This window comes from Siniperca chuatsi, linkage group LG10, assembly GCF_020085105.1.
Source record: "Siniperca chuatsi isolate FFG_IHB_CAS linkage group LG10, ASM2008510v1, whole genome shotgun sequence".
NCBI classification, from domain to species: Eukaryota; Metazoa; Chordata; class Actinopteri; order Centrarchiformes; family Sinipercidae; genus Siniperca; species Siniperca chuatsi.
Window position 1 is genome coordinate 3,800,534 of NC_058051.1, and position 18,875 is coordinate 3,819,408.

At 40.8% G+C, this 18,875-nt stretch overlaps 1 long non-coding RNA gene across 1 annotated transcript; it reads left to right on the forward strand.

Moving 5' to 3' along the window:
- Positions 1-1,297: 1,297 nt before the first annotated feature.
- On the forward strand, positions 1,298-4,817 carry LOC122883494. Its single transcript, XR_006379645.1, has 3 exons — positions 1,298-1,959; positions 3,642-3,733; positions 3,955-4,817. It is a non-coding gene; the product is annotated as an uncharacterized LOC122883494 (long non-coding RNA).
- The last annotated feature ends 14,058 nt before the right edge of the window (positions 4,818-18,875 follow it).

Sequence of the window (18,875 nt, forward strand, 5' to 3'; positions counted from 1 at the left end):
GTCTGCGTCATCAAAGCCAGCAGCAGCTCCACATCTGCGTCTCCCTCTCTCTCTCTCTCCCTTTCTACGTCATATTACCTTTGTAGCCTTTACATATGATTCACACTCTCTGGTAAAGACATATTCCAGGCCTTTCGCTGCTTCACGACAGAGAATAATGGGGGTGAAAGGGGGTCGGATGCTCTAGGGAGAAGCTGGCTGTTCTTACTTACTGGCTTTCTAGCCACTGCATCAGCAACGCACTCTCTGACGTCAGCACAGCCTCTCTCCTGCGTATTCATCCATAGTGCATTGGTGCTCGGACGAAGCTCACACACATACACACTCTTCTCACTCATCCTCCTTCGTAGCTGACTTGCTGCTGTTGTGAGCATTGAGCCCGTGGCAACTTCAGTGTGCACTGATTATTAGCGCAGCTTGCTTTTGACACACTGGAACGGAAATGATTTACACACGACAGTGTTAGATACAGTACATGTCCTTAAACACTTCAATTCACTCTCATATAAAGACAACACCATCTTTGTTTTTCACAGCAAAGCATCTAGATCAAATGGAATTCACGACACAACTAACAGTGTTATTATATCTGATCCTTTACTCATTTATCATATTTTATGAATTTCATACACACAGCCCAAAACCACATGCTTGTAACCATTTGTGAAGAAACACACTTTTTCCAGCCTACCATCATACAGAACAGATTTTCTCTCTTCACTTATGAATGATAATCAATTTCACGGGATGAATCATGATGAGACTCACATCTGAGGACACAGTTCTCATCTTCCACACATGGATTAAACACGTGCTATTCCTCCCCTGTAACCTTGACAGTGTAGCATTGAAAGTATTGATTGCATCACATTAAGCTTTGCTGCGCACGTCGATGCTCTCCATTCGCTGCACAACATGTGCCATACACAAGCTAAGGACCCTGTGGATGACTTGTCCAGGCTGTTATTGTCCGACAGGACACGGATGGCTCTGTGGGTTAGAGTTGGGGGGGTGTAAATGTCCTCTCCACAGGGCCGGGTAACACACTAGCCCAGAGAGAGAAGATCAGCTGTAACTTTGGCCGTGCACACAGGAAGTTCCCAGCATGCACTGGGCTCCCTGGAGGCTACAGAGGTCACACAAAACAGTCCTCTGTCCTTGTGGCCTTTTGAATAAATAATGAATGAAGAATAAAGACTGGCTGTGTGGAGAAAGAAAAGAAATCAGAATCTGAATCACTTGCATACTAATTCTAGAAATAATAATAATAAATAACCCTACAGTGAGAGCTGTCAGTGGAGCATTGTAGCAATGCACCTGGGCAATCACAAAATTCAAGTTAAAGGTGCGTTAATGTTATCTGACACTTCAGCTGCTCTTCTCAAGCTAAACCCAGACAATGAACAGTACTTTAGTGATGAAAAGTCGATGAATCCAGCTTCTTAATGATCAGCTATTCTGCAGTGGAGAGCACAGGTAGCTGTGATAATGAGAGAGATTGGATTGGGAATTTTGTCATAGCACAGGCTCAGTGAGCTAGACAAAGAGGGAGCCCACACAGGATTTACAGTCATTTTAACAATATTTGTATTCGAAACTAAGACAAAAGCAACAAAATAAATGAATCTGCAGTGTGTAAGTCATTCGTGGTTGCACTTTTCACTTTATGTGTGGTGATGTGAGGGCAAAACAAAAAGGAAAACCAAAGACGGTGATATGAGAGAGAGGGGGGCAGCCTAAATAACCCAGGCCCAGGTGCAAGACATCAGGTTAGATGGCTCCGCCCATCTCTACCCAAAGGCAACCTGCAAAGGGAAAAAGCACAAGACAGCAGGAGGAGCACTGTCAGAGTCAGAGGCTGTCACAGAATCTAATTTGATTTGCTGAGGAGAGTGAGTCCAGCCGTCTTACTGAGAGGAGAGTGACATTGGCACTGTGTGGTAACCTACAGTCTGGCAGGTAAACAATGCCTTTTCCGGTAACTTCACAGTAGATCAGAACAACACCTGTAACCATAACCAAAGATGGCGACAAGCCTCATTATTGTTTAAAGACATAAAAATTACAAATGTTAAAAAACATAAACATAAATTTCACTGGCGAAAACTAATCAAATGACTAAAACTAATATTAATACAATACACAGATCTGGGAACATTGGGGGCATTGCAACAACAACCTCCGACAGGCCGAGAAACATGAGCAGATTAAATCGATTCAAATCAGATTTAAATCAAATCTTTTTGGGAGGTAAAATTTAAAGTCCAAAATGGAGCATAGCAATAGTTCAGGCAGTACACTGAAGTCGTGATTACATTATCCGATTGCCATGAGCGGTTTTACTCATGCTAAAGAATGACTGGCTCATTCATGAGCTGTTTGGCTACCAGCTGAAAAGTAACATCCAATCATATTCATGCAGGTCTACAGTGCGGCCATTACAACCTGACTCTTCTCACTATTACTCTGATGATACCTGCATGCCAATGCTGTCTGCTGCCACAGCTCCCTCCACCACCCCAACCTCCTCCTTTTGTGCTATATTTTTGGCACTGTTGATTTAACTAAGCTTTAATGTTTACGTATGTGATTATCAAGGGGGGGATACTTCTCCCAGCAGAATCCTCGTTGCTGCTCTGATTTTTTAAGAGCTCCCTCAAAGAGCAGAGCATTTTCCACCAAACCGAACTGCATAACCATTTGCTATAATTTCTTGGCAGAAGTGTTTGAAATGCCAGTTATTATCCTCCATTTCACAGGGAAACTGTGTGCACACACATCTATGGCATGGTCTGTCACTTTTTGTCACGTTTTGGGTAATCATTTTACTTTCCGCCTTTGTTTTTTCTTCCAAATAACCTGCCTGATCATCTGGCTGCTCATGTTACTTGTCCCACTGGATGTCTTTTTAGCGACGGCCCCTCGTTCCAAGACCTCACCTATTAACTTGATGAGTACAATGTTATTATTATGGATAGGAATGATGGCCAAAACTATGAAAATTAGAAACAGGTTGTATGACACCAGAAATTCTGGCTGTGAACTATGAGATGACTCCATGTTGAAAAGGAGCCAATCATCTTTTCTCATTTTAAGCCTCTGCTAATTTTATTTATTTTTTAAAATACATTTTTCTATTAAGGTGTGTGCTCTCACACTGACTGTCTATAACTGTCTGACAAGTGGAATAGGCTGGTATGAAATGGACCCTATGGTGGTTTGCTGTTCCTCAATCTTCCTCTCTACTGGTTTGGGACCAGGTGTGATCAGTGGAATTTAATTTGCTTAATTCCCATGCGTTCAGTCTTTCAAAAAGGTAATTTCAGGAACTGTGGAGAGTTCTTCATCTGTCCAGATCGACAGATCGCTCTTCAAATGAGAAACATTTGTGAGGTGTGTGTGCATGAATGTGAGTGTGACATTACACATAAAGCAGTCAGTAGCTCTCTCTCTCTTCGCCACTGCCGACAGAACGTCAGGTGTGACGACTGTTGTATTAAACTGCCCCAGCAGCCATCTCTCGTTCCCCCACCCCCAACACACAAAGACACACACACGCACAGAAACATAATGAGCTGAGACCTATTAAAAATCAATTTTATAGCTGCTTTCCCCGCTCTCTTTATGTTCCACTCTAACAGCAAAGCCATTGCCGAAATTGCCCAAAGCATGAGAAGGGAGGGGAGGGAGGCTTTGATGGACAGGCTGAACTCACAGTTACAGGTCAAGTGCAGTAAGTATATGTGTGTGTGTGTGTGTGTCTGAATTTCTGATGTCTCTATTGTACTCAATACGTTTATATTAGAGCTGATACTTTTTCAAAATATCACTTCGAACTAATTCAAATTTACATGTAATTTATTTGAATTACTGTAATTAGAAAGCAACCCACATTGCGGAAATGTGTTGTTACTGCGGTTACATTGGATTTTGCTCCCCATTCATTTCTATCAGATATATTCTCTGGTGGTCGCAAATTGAACCCGTTTCACGAGATGCAGAATAAATCCGCCCATGGAGTTCAGATACTGGTGGTGGTGGCTGATGATTCTGCTGAGGGCGATGGCTGAAGAGGTTGATGGAATGATGAGCTGATGGATCTGTGAAGACTGGGCGGAGATGGGGAGGTGGAGGGGCGTGCAACCGTGGCACGAACATACTGAAAGCTGAGAGAGAATCATATTTAAACAGACGGTGGTAGGATGATAGGTTGACAGTGAAGGTGTGTCACTGTGCTATTGGATGGATGAGACCAGCTGATTTGACAACCCCGGATAATGACAGCAGGAAATATATGTGAGCATGCGTGAGAGGAGTGAATTGCAGGAAGGTATGAGAATTACTACACCTAAGCATGCAGAAGTCTAGTCTTCCTGACTGAACTTTCGCTAGAGCTTCATTTCAATCAGACTGAGCAGCGAAGGAGGGACTCTGCTTTGCTGAAATTAGTGCAAGCACATTAATAGAGGGTAATAATAATAAGCTGGTTGATTAAACACAGTATAATTTTCAACTTGTGGACTGCTTATGTTAGCCTGCTAGCCACAATTTATGCTTACAATCCCGCCTTGCTATTTTCCTGTTCTGCCTGCTTTTTGCTCCAGCACGCAAGGAAATTTCAAAATCTGCTCAGTTCGGCTGTGCCTCAGCTGCCTCACTCGAATGACAAGCTAACGTTACAAGACAGTTGTGTTATACAAAGTCAGCAAATACATGGACAGCGCATTTCAGAAAACGCCCCCGGACTTTGGAGGAAGCTAATGATGTGTTTTTGTGCACTAATTGATTCTCACATGGACAGCATGATCATTAAAAAGAGCCCCACAGGCACTAGTAAAGTGCTTCCACACTTATGTATGTAGTTTGTGCATTTCTGTATAAAATCATGTTCAGTTTAAGTTGTTATTTTTGATCAATAAAATCTAGCCATGTTCCCTTTGCTGTTAAAGGAAATTTACGGTTTATTACAGTGTTCATTTCATCAACAAAAACTATGAGGGGAAAATATTTGTCGAACAACCTTTTTTTTTCTTTTACGACCAAAACGAGACGTAAACCACTTAAAAACAGTACAGTTTGAATTTCAAATAAAAAGTGACAGCCCTAATTTATGTCTTGGTACTATAGTTTAACATGTGTGCTTATGGAAAGTAAGGGGGTATTTTTGGTACAAATGATCATAATTACAGAGAAAATGTATTCCAAAATTGGTTCCAGGAAAAAAATAAGGTCACATTGGTGGTCTGTGCCCCTTGTGTGCATGTCAGTTAATCTGTGCCATGCAGAAAAAAAATACTGCCATTCATACTACGGAAGTTAATCTTCAAGAAAATGAACTCAGTGGTGAAAACATGTTTGTCTGTGTATGTTTTTGTGTGTATGTGTGTGTGTGTGTGTGCGTGTCCTTTCTCAACAGCTGACAGTTGCAGTGTTTGTCTTTAAGTTCGTAAGCCTTATCATCTCTTCCTTCTCTTCCTCATCTCTAATGTGCTTCAGCTGTGGGCTGATAATGGACGTACTCCCTAGATGCAGACACACACACACACACACACACACACACATACACACTTAGAAGGACACAGTGCCTAGCTGGTGACAGTCACTGTTTCATAATCGAGCAAATTTGAAACCAGACTGAATATCATCTTAAATGTAGCAAACTACTAAAACATGACTTAATAGGGTTTTTTTCTGTTGAAACAACAGAACAACAACAGAGGGTGCAGGTGTATCTTAAATGAAACAGTTTCAAAGTGTTGTGATCAAAGACTGATCTTGGTTTTGTTTCATTCTTTCTCTATGAGGCCTCTATGAGTATGAAGAGCTGTAGGATAGTGTGACACGCGTGTAAGGGATTAGTACTGGACGGATGGATGGATGGATGAATAATGCCACAGGGTCTCTCCTGCGCCTCTCACCCATTTCTTTCCCCCTCTCTCTGGAAACCAATCCCACTTCAGTAGGCTTAAGGGTCCACTCATTCACGGAAAGCCAAGCCCATACAACCATGTGCTGGCTTCTAATAATAAAGAGTTCTTCATGTTGGAAATTATTGAGTTGACCAGATAACAATAACACTATTTTCATGGTCCAAGATGTATCGTACAAGGCACAGAGACATCAAACAAGACCCAGCCAGTATCTGTGGACACACTATGAAAAATTCTGTCCATCTCTTGTTGAAAAAATTCAATTTGTTGGAGCACCATCAAATTGATCCACACATCTGTCACTCTTCCTTTTCCCCAGTCAGCCCTATCTCCTGTTATGGATGAAGTCAGTCTGCAATTTGGGGACACTAGTTCACACTCAAGCTAATGCATAGTATATCCTCAGATCATGAAAAAAATATGAACTCTGGTAACAGACCAAACTTTAACATCCTAAATCTACAGTAAATTGTAAGTTTCTTACAATTTGAAGTCAAAGTGGAGCAGCAGTTGACATGGTTTTCCGAGTTTACATCTAAAGAAAGCGTAACTGTATTTTTTTATTTTAGTGTTTTTTATTTCTTATCTTTTTCATTTTTTGTATCTGTTTATATTTTATTTAGATATCACCTCTATGCCTATTACTTTATTTAACTTCCTAATGACTTCAACGCTACATGCACAATTGTAAGGATGAAAATGAGTACTGAATGTATATAAATGCTCAATAAAAAAGATATACAAATATGCAGCATAACTATTAAAACAAAATATAAAGCGAAACCACACAATGACAGACTGACAAACAGTGATGATGTTCATACAGACATTTAGCAGTTTTACACTGAAAATCCAGCCCATTATCCTCTGAATTGCAATTATTGGATGATTCCATGGGTCATGATTTACGTTCAACGCCGCCGTTCAGTGCCAGTACAGGACGTGGTGTGTCCTTTATGTAGAGAAACGAGCAGTAAAGTCTCAGTCACACCAGCATTTAAATTTTGCTGCGCAATCAATTTATTGGAATGGAATCGCTGCGATCAGTGGGTTTGCCTACAAGGGCAAGTCAAACCATGCAAAGTTTTCACATCGAGTTCAACTTTGGTGAGTTCTAACACACAAGTTTGCGCCGTTGATTAATAGCAAACCATCCTGACATTGCTGACTTTGAGGGAATGGAGAGCCAGAGAGTCCAAAATAGAGGAAGCTATTGCAGCTTACTAGCTGTGTTGCACCATCCACTTTTATATGACCTCCTTTGCCGGAGCATAAACTGGCCAACAGAAGAGGAATGGTTTGCCAGTTATGAGACAGTAGTTGATGGTACAAATACATCAATTGAATAAAGTGCCTGAACTAATTCTCCTGTTAACAACCAAGTTAACATGTTGGCTAACTAATAGTTAGTACACTAGCTAGCTCGGAGAGCTTTTACGACCATGATAGTGAGATAGTAGATAGCCTGTTCCCAGCTGGGAACTAGCATGTTAGCCATTAGCTTACCAGGTAGTGGTTCCAGTGCCAGTGGTTCCTCCATCACCAAGCTTCTAGCACTGCTGTTTCACATGGACATGTGGATGAACTTTGTTGTGCCACTCTCCGGGCCTTTAGGATGTGGGGGTTGAGGAGTGTGTGTCCTGTCACAGACCTGCAATGGATGCTGTTTTCACCATCTTTCCCTAACCTTATCACTCACAAAGTGGGAATTATTATACCCTATATAGTATCCCAGAATGCATCGTGAAAAGTAACGTACAAACCGATGGTCACTAACCAAGCAGTATATACCATCATGCATTGCGCTGAAAGAAAAACGATGATGTTGATCTGGCACATTTTAATTGTGCGACAGCAATGACGTAATTAACAGCGCAGAGAAAATGACCCGAGTAGTGTCCGAAAGTGTTATTTTCGTTTTGTCAATGAGCTCAGTATAGTCTTCTACATAGAACTCCCTAGATAGTGAGTAGGGAGTAGTGGATGAGTGATGAAGTGTTTTCGTTGCCTAACCATACCCTAACAATAGTTTATCTGCCATAATTATTATCTTTCCCTAACCTTGGCCATACTGTAATTTCCATGCACAGATATTGTAGAAAAAAATAACTACTAACATTTGCATTGAACATTAAAAAGCATCATTGATCGTCATCCAGGGTTTTGCAGAATCGTCCATTATCAGTGTTCTGCAATATTGTGGTGGAATACCAATTACATCCCCAGATTGAAAGAATTTTTGACATATTTCAGTGGCAATTTGCAGTAAAATCCTGCAAGACATCATGCAAGTTTGATTTGATTTTGTTTTGATGTTAATTTGAAGAGTAAATAAGACAAAATCACATGAGAGTGAAAATCCGGTTTCTGATGGCAGCAGGCCGATGGATGTCATCCCCTTTCTCTTTATTCTCTTTCTGTGAAGTGCTGTTCAATAAAAAAATTACAATATATTAAAGTCTTTGAAGTCACATGCCCTTCCTTAGTTCTTCTTCAAAGCATACTCCAAGATGCCAAAAATATCTCAGTTTCTCAAATTTCATCTTTAACCAATGTCAGGCCTTGTATTACAAAAAGGAGCTGAAGATGAAGATAATATTTCTAATATTTGATACACTTTTGAAACATTAACAAGCTACCACAGATGGCTATAAGAGACTCAATCCCCTCTTCCCTGTGTCTTTAACCGTGTCCCAGTGGGTGTGTGTATTGATTGTGGAGGAGGCATTAGTTCTCTGGTTATTAATAGCCTGAGGAGGGAAGCTCTACTTCCTTCAACTGGTTTATTCATAGCAGGATTATTACTACCATAATTGACCCCCTTCCTGCTTGTCTGTCAGACTGGCGGACTATGAAACACACCATGTGTGTGTCCTGTGTCCTGTGTCTATGTACCTGTCTCTCGCTCTCTTTATCCATCTCTCTCTCTCATTTACACAAGGACATGAATGCATTGATGCTACACACACACACAGACACATCCATTCCCTGTGCCCCACGCTGTGCCTCTCATATATTCTTATGTATATAATGTAGAATAGATACTTTATATTCTCTATAGTGCATTCTTGCAAGTAATTATGTGTGTTTTCTTTCTCTCCTATTCTTTCTTGTGAGTGTTTCTCTCTCTGGGATTTCAGCTCCTGCTCTTTTCCAAATCCAATATTCTGACTGAGGGTGCCCTGATCCCCGTAAGTCCCTTGAGGCAACAAATTATTCATAAACTATTTCCTGTCTTTATAGATATGCTTTCAAAAAGCTTTTCCTTGTCCGCTATTTAATCAGCATTAAGGGTGAGCACCGAGTGCATGTGTACATGTGTATGCAGAGTATCTTGCCTGCCTGCGATGATGAGTCTTGGCTGAAGCACAGTTCTCCCCTCCGGCTTACATCTCGCAGTAGCTATACACACAAAGCTATATCTTTCCTTCTCCTTGTCTATCTTTTTCTGTCTCTCATTGCCCACTGGCCTACAACTCCCTACTTCCTAACAAAAAAGCTGCAGCAGCAAATAACAACGAAGCTGCCTCAATAGGAAAAGCAGGATGTGACAAAATTGTATTGTGGGATTTTCTATTTCCATTCCATTGCCTCAATTCTTCAATTTTTTTAATTTTTATCAGCAGATGAAACTATTCTTTCATTACTAATTCACTTCCATCTGCCTCTCTGCCCACAAATATCCTGTTGTAAAGCTTGATATCCACTAGCTTCCTGCCCTGAGGCACAGCTTGACACAAGTGGACTGTAGTCAACAGATGTTTAACAATTCACAGTGCATGTGTTGATTTAAAAACAGAAATATGTTTGTTCTGGTCAGTACAGGAGAAAAATGCATAAATCTGACTGAAAGTGGAGAATATGAATTAAATATATTCAAACCAGTGTTGTGTGTTGCCAGTATTAATTGTATGTGTTATTTATATCTGGACACAGAATTCCTTGATGAAAGGTTTGAAAAAATACAAAATAACAGTTGAGATGTACCGAGCCGATCCTAAGGAGCCGTATCGGGGTCAATCCAGGCATCTTTTAAAGGATGGTATCGGTTAAAATAAAGCCAAACTAAACCTGATCCTTTCTGTACTCTAATGTATGCCGTCCACCTCAGCCTGCTAGTATTGCAGCACTGCTCTCCTTTAAGATAGCAGTGCGAGCATTTTGCCGCATGTGCGAGTGAATATTTTAGTGTGTAAATGTGAAACATTATTTGGTGCGAGTGACTCGGAGTCCTGACACTGAGGCTGGCAAAATGACATGGATTTGCTAAGCTCTGAATCTAACTCTTACTATCTCATTAGCAAAGAGCAGTGTAAAAAAACATTCAGGCAGCAGCTTCTCATTTTAGCCGCCACTGGCCGTCTCTTTCATCGGTTAAAATGACAAACGTCCCCAGCGGCAGACCAATATCAGATGTCGCTAATTAGCGTTAATTCTGTGGGTAACCTGATAACAGGCAAAAATGAAACTTGGCTGATGCACCTCCACTCTGTAACACTGCTGTACAACCGTGAGTGAACTTTTGTAGAACAAACAACTCCAACAGAGTGATGCATCTTCTCTCTAGCATTTAAAATTTTGGCTGCCTGCTATGTGTCAATGCTTGACAGTACTTGCTGGATTTTACAAAGAGTTTGCAAGCATTTGGTGGACAACAATATAAACAGTCCATTCTTCATGCATATATTGGGGCATTGTAAAGCTGTGGCCTATTTGGTATTTCAGAAAGGCTGATTTCACAAATGATGCATGCAACAACAACAGGCAAAATAATTTAGGCATTTTGATCAAATGGTTTTTGTACATGAATAAGTATATATTTGTATGTCTGTGATCAATGCATTTGTGTTTGCATGCTTGTGGCATGAGTGTTTTCAAAGAGCATTGTGTGTGTTTTTTTCCGCCCTGTAGTTTTAGATCCTTCCTGTATGGAACAAGGAAGATGGTTTTGTTGCTTTGTTTTATGGAGCGAGCAAGCTCTTTGTTCAGTAGTGTTTGTCTTCTCTCACCTACTTATGTAATGGATACACACACTGGCAGGAAAAATGAGGAAACAGGATTTGTTTTTGCCGGTTTTCACCTTAGAGTTCCCTGTGGAGTCCTTCCTGATCTGGATGTAAGATTATGTAAAAATAGACACTCAAAGACGCATAGAAACATAGCAACAAACCTACACATGTGTATGCATCCTTGTGCACAGATAAACAGGTGAGCATACACCCATGCAGACACACAGATGTTCATACTTAAACAAATACACACACATATACGCATGTCTTCCTTCCCACTGAGTCAACAAGTTGGTGGTGACTTTGGAAAAAAAACACAAGTCAATTTCCCCTCCAGCTTCCACTCAGGATGTGGCAGTTCCTCTGAACACACAAAGACAATGTCAGCATGAGTAGCCATTAACCTCTGAGCCACATTCATAAAAAAACACAGCAGCTTTGCTTCCACAACATGTTTATCTAACATGGGTTACAGGATGGATTTTACTGCAAACACAAGTCATGCCTTCTGCACCACTTCCCCTCTTGAAGTTGAATAAACAAATTATGCATTGGGGTTACAGCATTTCTGCTGTTTGTAGCTCTTCCAAACGGCCACACTCAAAGATGAGGCACAAGCCGGCCATCTAAAGCCCCTTTCAGTCACGCACCTTGTTATATAAATGAAAACTTACATGTCAGTTTTAATGTAGTTTAAATGTTAGTTGGGCCTAGTAACATTTTCATAACACGCCACAAGTCTGCATAGAATGCCGTCAGCAGCACAAGGTAAAACATGCACACAGAGAGATTAAACACACTCCTTGTTAGCCTGATTGTAAGCACTGTAATCACTTAATTATCAACCCTTATGTGCACAAAAATAGCAGTTTAATAAATCAGCAAACACTGTGAAAGAGCCAATGTTGAGTTGTTGAGGAGATTCTTCCCATCTCAGATCAGTCTATAAAAATGATTTTACTCCTCACATTGTGGGGTAAAAGAGAGCAAAAAGCCCCACAGTAATAATCAGACTTGCGCTCCCTCACTATATTTGAGATTTTCACTCAATCTGCATGGATGAAATTATGAATATCCAGTAAAACACTTTACAGACAGTTTCAGACAGTCTCTCCTCACAGACATTCATGGTTTTGCACTCGGTTGTACACACAGAAAGCATCCTGACCCCTTATGGTGTCTCGGCTGTGTTCTGGCACATAAGAACCAAATGGCTCTGGCCCATTTATAGGTTTTCAGGAAGGAGATTTAGGCCAGCATTTAAGCTTGGGAAACTGACAGGAGCTGGAGCTGGACCAGTGTACGGCATCATTCATCATGGTAACAAAGCATGCCTGATCTGGGGAACTGCAGGGCCAAGCCATTTTGGCTACCTTGCTCTTTTCTAATATGTATTTGAAAGAACTTCCTTTTCAGTGCTTATGATATAGAATATATAGTATGTACAGATTCTAATTAAATTCTTGCATAGCCCGGCATACTGTGAAAAATTCCAACTGACACGGTTTAAATACATTTTGAACTATTTGATTTTTTCCTAGTGACAGTAGCTGTTAATCCATGAAAATGCTAAAAGTATCACTATGATTTTTTTTTTTAAATCCCAGTGCTGCAGGCGTGTACACCACAAAGGAAATATGAATCCAAAACAAGGACTCTCAAAACTGAAAACCCCTTCACACTGAGGTGTTGGAAGCTTTTTACCATGCATTTGCATTCGCTCAAATGAGACAACACGCTGTGCAGCTCCACTACTTCTGTGTCACTTTTGTTCTTTTTCTATGCATGAATTAGATGAGTTTGTGCTGCGGGCTTGTGGCTTGTAGTGAACAACTCCACATGAATGCATTTTTGCCATCCATGTACTGTGGCGTTCATGATTCTCAGGCTATTAACTTTCAAACAACAGTATGATGTGAAGGCTCATTATTATGTGTGCTCACTTGTGCATGCCAAGGTCTTAACCCAACTACAATCTCTTGGTTAACCACATGTATACTAATATTAGATACCTGCTAGCTCTATCATTAAACGTATTACTGTGACATGGAAACAATATGCTCCTCTTGCTTTCGGTTCTTGCTCTCGGAACAAACGCGTCATAAGATACACATCATGTGAATCCTGTAACACACTGGTAACAACCAGGAATGCAGAGCAAACAAAGCATTCCATAATGCATATTAAAGGTCCATTGTGTCACATTTAGGAGGAGCTATTAGCAGAAATGGAATATAATACTTATAAGTATGTTTTTATTAGTGTATAATCACCTGAAAATAAGAATCGTTGTGTTTTCATCACCTTAGAATAAGCCGTTTGTATCTACAGAGGGAGCAGGTCCCCTTCCACAGAGGCCGCCATGTTGCACCGCCATGTTTCTACAGTAGCCCAGAACGGACAAACCAAACACTGGCTCTAGATGGGGCCTTACACGTTTTTCGCAAGGTTTGCAGTCACCACAGTTTCTCCTACACGCTTGAAACGGGAGGGTGAGGCTAGCGGTATTCAAATGGTTGCAATCTGCAATTTCACCGCTAGATGCCACTAAATCTTACATACTGCTCCTTTAAGATAATATGCATAATAATAATTTTGTGCTACCCTGGATTACGTACTCTTGTTCATAATTTCACTCGATTCTTGAAGAGCCAAAGTGGTGGACTGACAGATGGGCATTGCCATAAATAAAGCCAAGCTGCTGGAGTGGCTCAGAATGCTGCTTTTTTTGGAGCTAAATTGGACAGTGACATATTCGGTTGCAGGGTGGTATGTCTCACTTGCACCAATGAGTGTGTTTACACGCAAAATTATAGGGGTAGCTTTGTGACCTGCATTACATGCTGTACACACCTGAAGCTGTAATCTCAGTAGGCGGAACATCAGGAGGGAGGAGGTGTGAGGAGATTGGGTTCCTAACATTTACAGCCAGTGCAGAGAAATGGAAGACAGGGAAAAGCGGCTGGAAGTGTGTTTTTGTCTGTGAGAGGGAAAAGCATGGAGCCAAGCTATTTTTATCTTGCTCAGGCAGCCTGATAGGGCAGGTCTATATATAGTGAGGCAGAGGCAGCTCGGGTAACCGCGTGTGTGCGAGTGTGTGCGTGCATCGAGAAGCCATTCAGGGTGACTGTGACGCTGCGCCTCTCTAGCTGTAACCAGGATACTCCCGAACTATACACACACTCTAGTGATGGTCATGCTGTCGGTCACAAGCTTCACTCAATGTATCGAGACACACAACAGTCTAATGTTACCTTTTCTGAACCTGAAAGAATGCAGCACACAAAATCCAAGTGTTAAATGTATTAAACTGAACAGATGAATTAACTGTCCCGGAAAGGCAAGGGTAAAGTCAAAGAGTCTTAAAGCTAATTCAACACTGTTATTTAACTGTATACTACTTTCTCTACCTTTTACAATGTGTTCTTCCTCTGCTACAAGCATCAGTTTCTGTCTGCTTAGATGGGAATTTAAGCTGGACCCTCAGATCTGCCAATAAATGTGTTTGTAAGGTCTATTGTTGGTTTTATAGCAATAACACAATTGGCAGGTGTCTGTGAATGTGTGCTCATATCCAAATAGCGGAGGGGGTTAGCCACAGGGCAGCTGCTGGTGTGGTCATTTGTTGTTTCAGGTGTTTTGACAGACAGACGGTGAGAGCATCGAGGAACAGCTTGTCTGGACACATCAAAGCCCAACTCATACTGTATTAGCTCAGCTGCAATTGTATTTTTTCACAAAAACACACACACACACACACACACACACACACACACACACACACCACAAAGCAGGACTAAACAGTAAAATGTAGAGCACTCCAGTCACCATTTTGGTGCTGTGATGTCATTGTCAAGGGGAGTGAAATTTATTCTTGAGAGTTGCTCTTAACACAAATGTTATTCTTGGCCATTGATTCGATACATGTCACCAATATTAGCTGGCGCAACCACAGCCAATATTGATGATGGGTAAAATCATATGTCTGTTATTCCTTCAGTCCTTTTGATCATTAATTATTGAGGAACTATGTCAGACAATTTGACAATTTTTCATCCCAGACTGACAGACCAACCGAAAGAGAAATAACAGAAAGAACTGGAGTTCCTCATGAGTTCTGAGGTCGGTCAGAGGCTGAGCTGCCACACAAACAGCACAGGCACACTTCACAGACACATGGTCAGAGCGTACATTGCTAGCGATCTTACAGCTAACGTTTGTTCAGTAGGTACATTGGCTGTTTGGGGCAAATAAACACAGACAATGCAAACGGTCAGACGGTAAAATTTGCAGGAATTGTAAGAATTCTGTCTGAACACCTTTACATGGAATTTCATGAATTACGAGCAGCAAGTCAAAGTTACCCTCTAGAGTTTCCTTGTAAAGAAATAAAGTTATGTTTACATTCAGTGTTTCTCACCAAAACGCACTGTGTGTAACCTTGAGGTGTAAGAAACATGCTGAATGCATTTTCTTCCTCATAAAACATTTTGCGAAGATGATTTCTTTTTTAAATATTGTGCATCACCCTGTGGTGATGTGTCACTCATGTGCTTGCACACACGTGCATCTTTGTGCATGACACAAACAGAACAAGAACCCACTCCATGCTCCACTGCAATAATAACGGTCAAAAAGGGTACCTTTAAGTGACATAAAGTGCATAATAATCACCCAAAAATGAGCAAAACAACAAAGGTTGCCATCCAGTCTACCAAGTCTGCCAAGAAAACTGCAAAGAAGTGTTCAGTTAAGCACTCTTAAACGCTTTTATGATGGTCTGTCATTTGGTTGGACAGTCTGTTAGTTCATCTGTTCAACACTTTGGTCCAGTGCAAGACATTTTAACAACTACTGGCAAGACTTCCATGAAATTTGGTATGGATATTAAAGGTCTCCAGAGCTGTAGCCTAGCACCGCCCTCAAGGTCCAAATTTTATTTTGAGCAACACTTCCATAATGAGTTATCTCAATAAATAATTGCCATATTTCCATGAAATTTGCTGTAGATTCATGGTCACTTGAAGACTAATCATAATCATTATTGGCAACTATCTAACATGTCTGCTATTGTCACCACCAGACGGCAAAATTCCACTTGTACACAAGAAATATCAAATTGAGCCGATTACTCATGTTTCCCAGAGGATGAACCGTTTCTAATTTGGACACTAACTGAGCTATACTCACGCACCACCTCCAAGGTCAAACTGTTTGCTTGGCACACAAGATATCTTATGATCTAATAGGCAGACTGTCCTAAGATTTACTGAGCACAATTTTCAGGGAGATTAAGTAAGGTAAGGCTCCGGTACTCAATTACTAAAAAGAATACTTTTTAGTAACACTAAACTTTTTAGTGTGTTTGTTCCCTCCAACACTTCCATATTATGGAGTGTAATAAACAGCCTCACTTGGAGGGCTTTAGACTATGATGTGGATCAGCACCAAAGTTAACTGACAGCCGCGTATTGGGATTGTTTGCACGTTATTTGAGATAAATGAAAAGTCACAATGTCAAGGTCTCCATTAAATTTTACACGAATTAGATAGGAGGCACAAAAGAGACTCTCTGCGGGAACAGAATATTTGCAAGTGGTTTAATGTCAACCCCTCCTCCTGTTTTAAGATACACACTTTCCACTTTAGGTCGAGACAAAAGCATTAATCATTCAGCAGAAGGCCACTCTTCGTGTGTGTGTGTGTGTGTGTGTGTGTGTGTGTGTGTGCAGCAAAGAAAATACCATGGCTGAATATCAAATAACAGTCCTCCTGACCCTGGCCTTTTTACATGAGCTCCAAAGGTCTCATCCCTCTGCATTATCACACCCCTCATTACTTATTCATGACCAGGAGTTAGACTGTGAATGTTTGCCTGCATGTGTGGCTCCTTGTGTATGTATGTGTGTATGACTGTGTCCACATAAATACATTTTGTACATATCCAGTATGTATTGGAGCAGATACTGACCTTATTAAGCCAATCAGGTTTTGGATACCTGTTTCATCGTCATTGTCATTACAAATCCGGTGTTTCCGCTATCAGTTACATTCATTAAGTCATAGTGGGCTGCCAGCTCAGTTTTTAGTGTCACAGCATCCCTGGCCTCATGTTACCTTACCTAAAAATAACCCCAATGAGTTCCACGCATTCAGGTATACAAATTTCAAATTTGGGACAAAGAAAGCCCTTATATCAAATCATAAATTGGTATCAGCAGATACCCTGAGTTGAGGTATTGGAATTGGTATCAGCATGGAAACAGTGGGATTGTTGCATCCCCAGTATATACTGTTTATACAATGTTGAGCAATCGACAGTCCATCATTATGATCTTTTGCTGTCTTTATCAACATGATTAGTGTATCCAAATAAAACATGTAAAAGATTCAAGCAAAGAATTCACCATATATAGTGGATAGTATGAGTACTATAAAATAGCATGATAATGTTTCTAAAGAACATATCAAATTCAAGACTGATATAACAAAGCTATAAACAAGAGTATATAGCAGCAGCAGTTCTGTGAGGCTGTACTCAGGCACAGCCCTGCTTTGAGCTAAATGCTGAAGTCAGCATGCTAACATGCTCACAATGACAATGCTAACATGGTTAGCAGGTATAATGTTTACAGTGTTTAACATCTTAGTTTAGCATGTTAGTATGCTAACATTTGCTAATTAGCACTAAACACAAAGTACAGCTGAGGCTGATGGGAATGTCATCAGTTTTGCAGGTATTTGTTCATAAACCAAACTGGACTAAATCCAATTTTGATCTGATGATGGCATTAAAGGAAGTCAGGAAATCTCTAAATTTCATGACAATCCATTCAAAAGATGTCGAGACATTTCACCCAGAACCACAAATGTCAACCTCATGATGACGCTAGAAGAAAAGTCAGATAATCACCAAAGTCAGCAGGATTCATCCTCTGAGGACCATGACTGTCTACAAAATGTCACGGCAATCCAGCCGGTAGATGTTGAGATATTTCAGTCTGGATAACTGAGAACATTGACCTGCTGGTGGCACTACTGAAAATGTCAGGGGTTCACTGAAGTCATTAAGGTTCATCCTCTGGGCACCATATATATCTGTCCCAAATATAATGGCAACCCATACAATAGTTGTCAAGACATTTTCACTAAAAACTACAAATGTGAACCTCATGGTGAGGCTAGATGAAAAGTCACAGGATCACCAAAGATATTACAGTTCATCCTGAGAGGAACATGAATGTCTCAACCAAATGTCTTGGCAATCCATCCCATAGTTGACCCCAATTTTACACATTTTACACAGGTTTTCAATGTTGATGCAGTTGTATCAACATCTATTCTATGTACAAAGTGTTACGCTGTGTAAAGGAATGTAATGCTTTAAATAGCAACAAGCTAACTTGGATCCTCTGCCAACTGAAGGGGTTTTACGGCTCTGAGTAGAAAAAGTCCATAATCCTCCACCACAAAGTCACTTTTTAGTGCTCAAATTTGAGCCCAGTGAAAACCAGTTGAATGTCACTGTTTACCATTGCTGAATAAACCAGCACATGGGTATCTCTTCCCTAGCTCAGTGTACTTCTGTAAGTCATGATATCATATTCTGTGGGCCTCCTTAACCGTAACATTTGGCTGAATTCAGATCATCCTAGCGTAAAGCAGAAACACTACAGGCAGCTGATCTGCTGTTGCCTTGTGTTCTGCATGTAATAGGGTGCCTTGCAGCTGAGTGGCCAAAGAGATAAGCTCCACTTACACACATGCATGCAAACACTCGTGTGGACACAGGCTTATACAGAGACACAGAAAGAGGCAGAGAAATACATCTGTGCAAGTTAGATAAGACCACTGCTGAACAAGAGCCACTCGCACACACACTCTCCCCATCTCTCTCTCTTTTCACTTTCAGACACATATTACCTGCCATGTCACA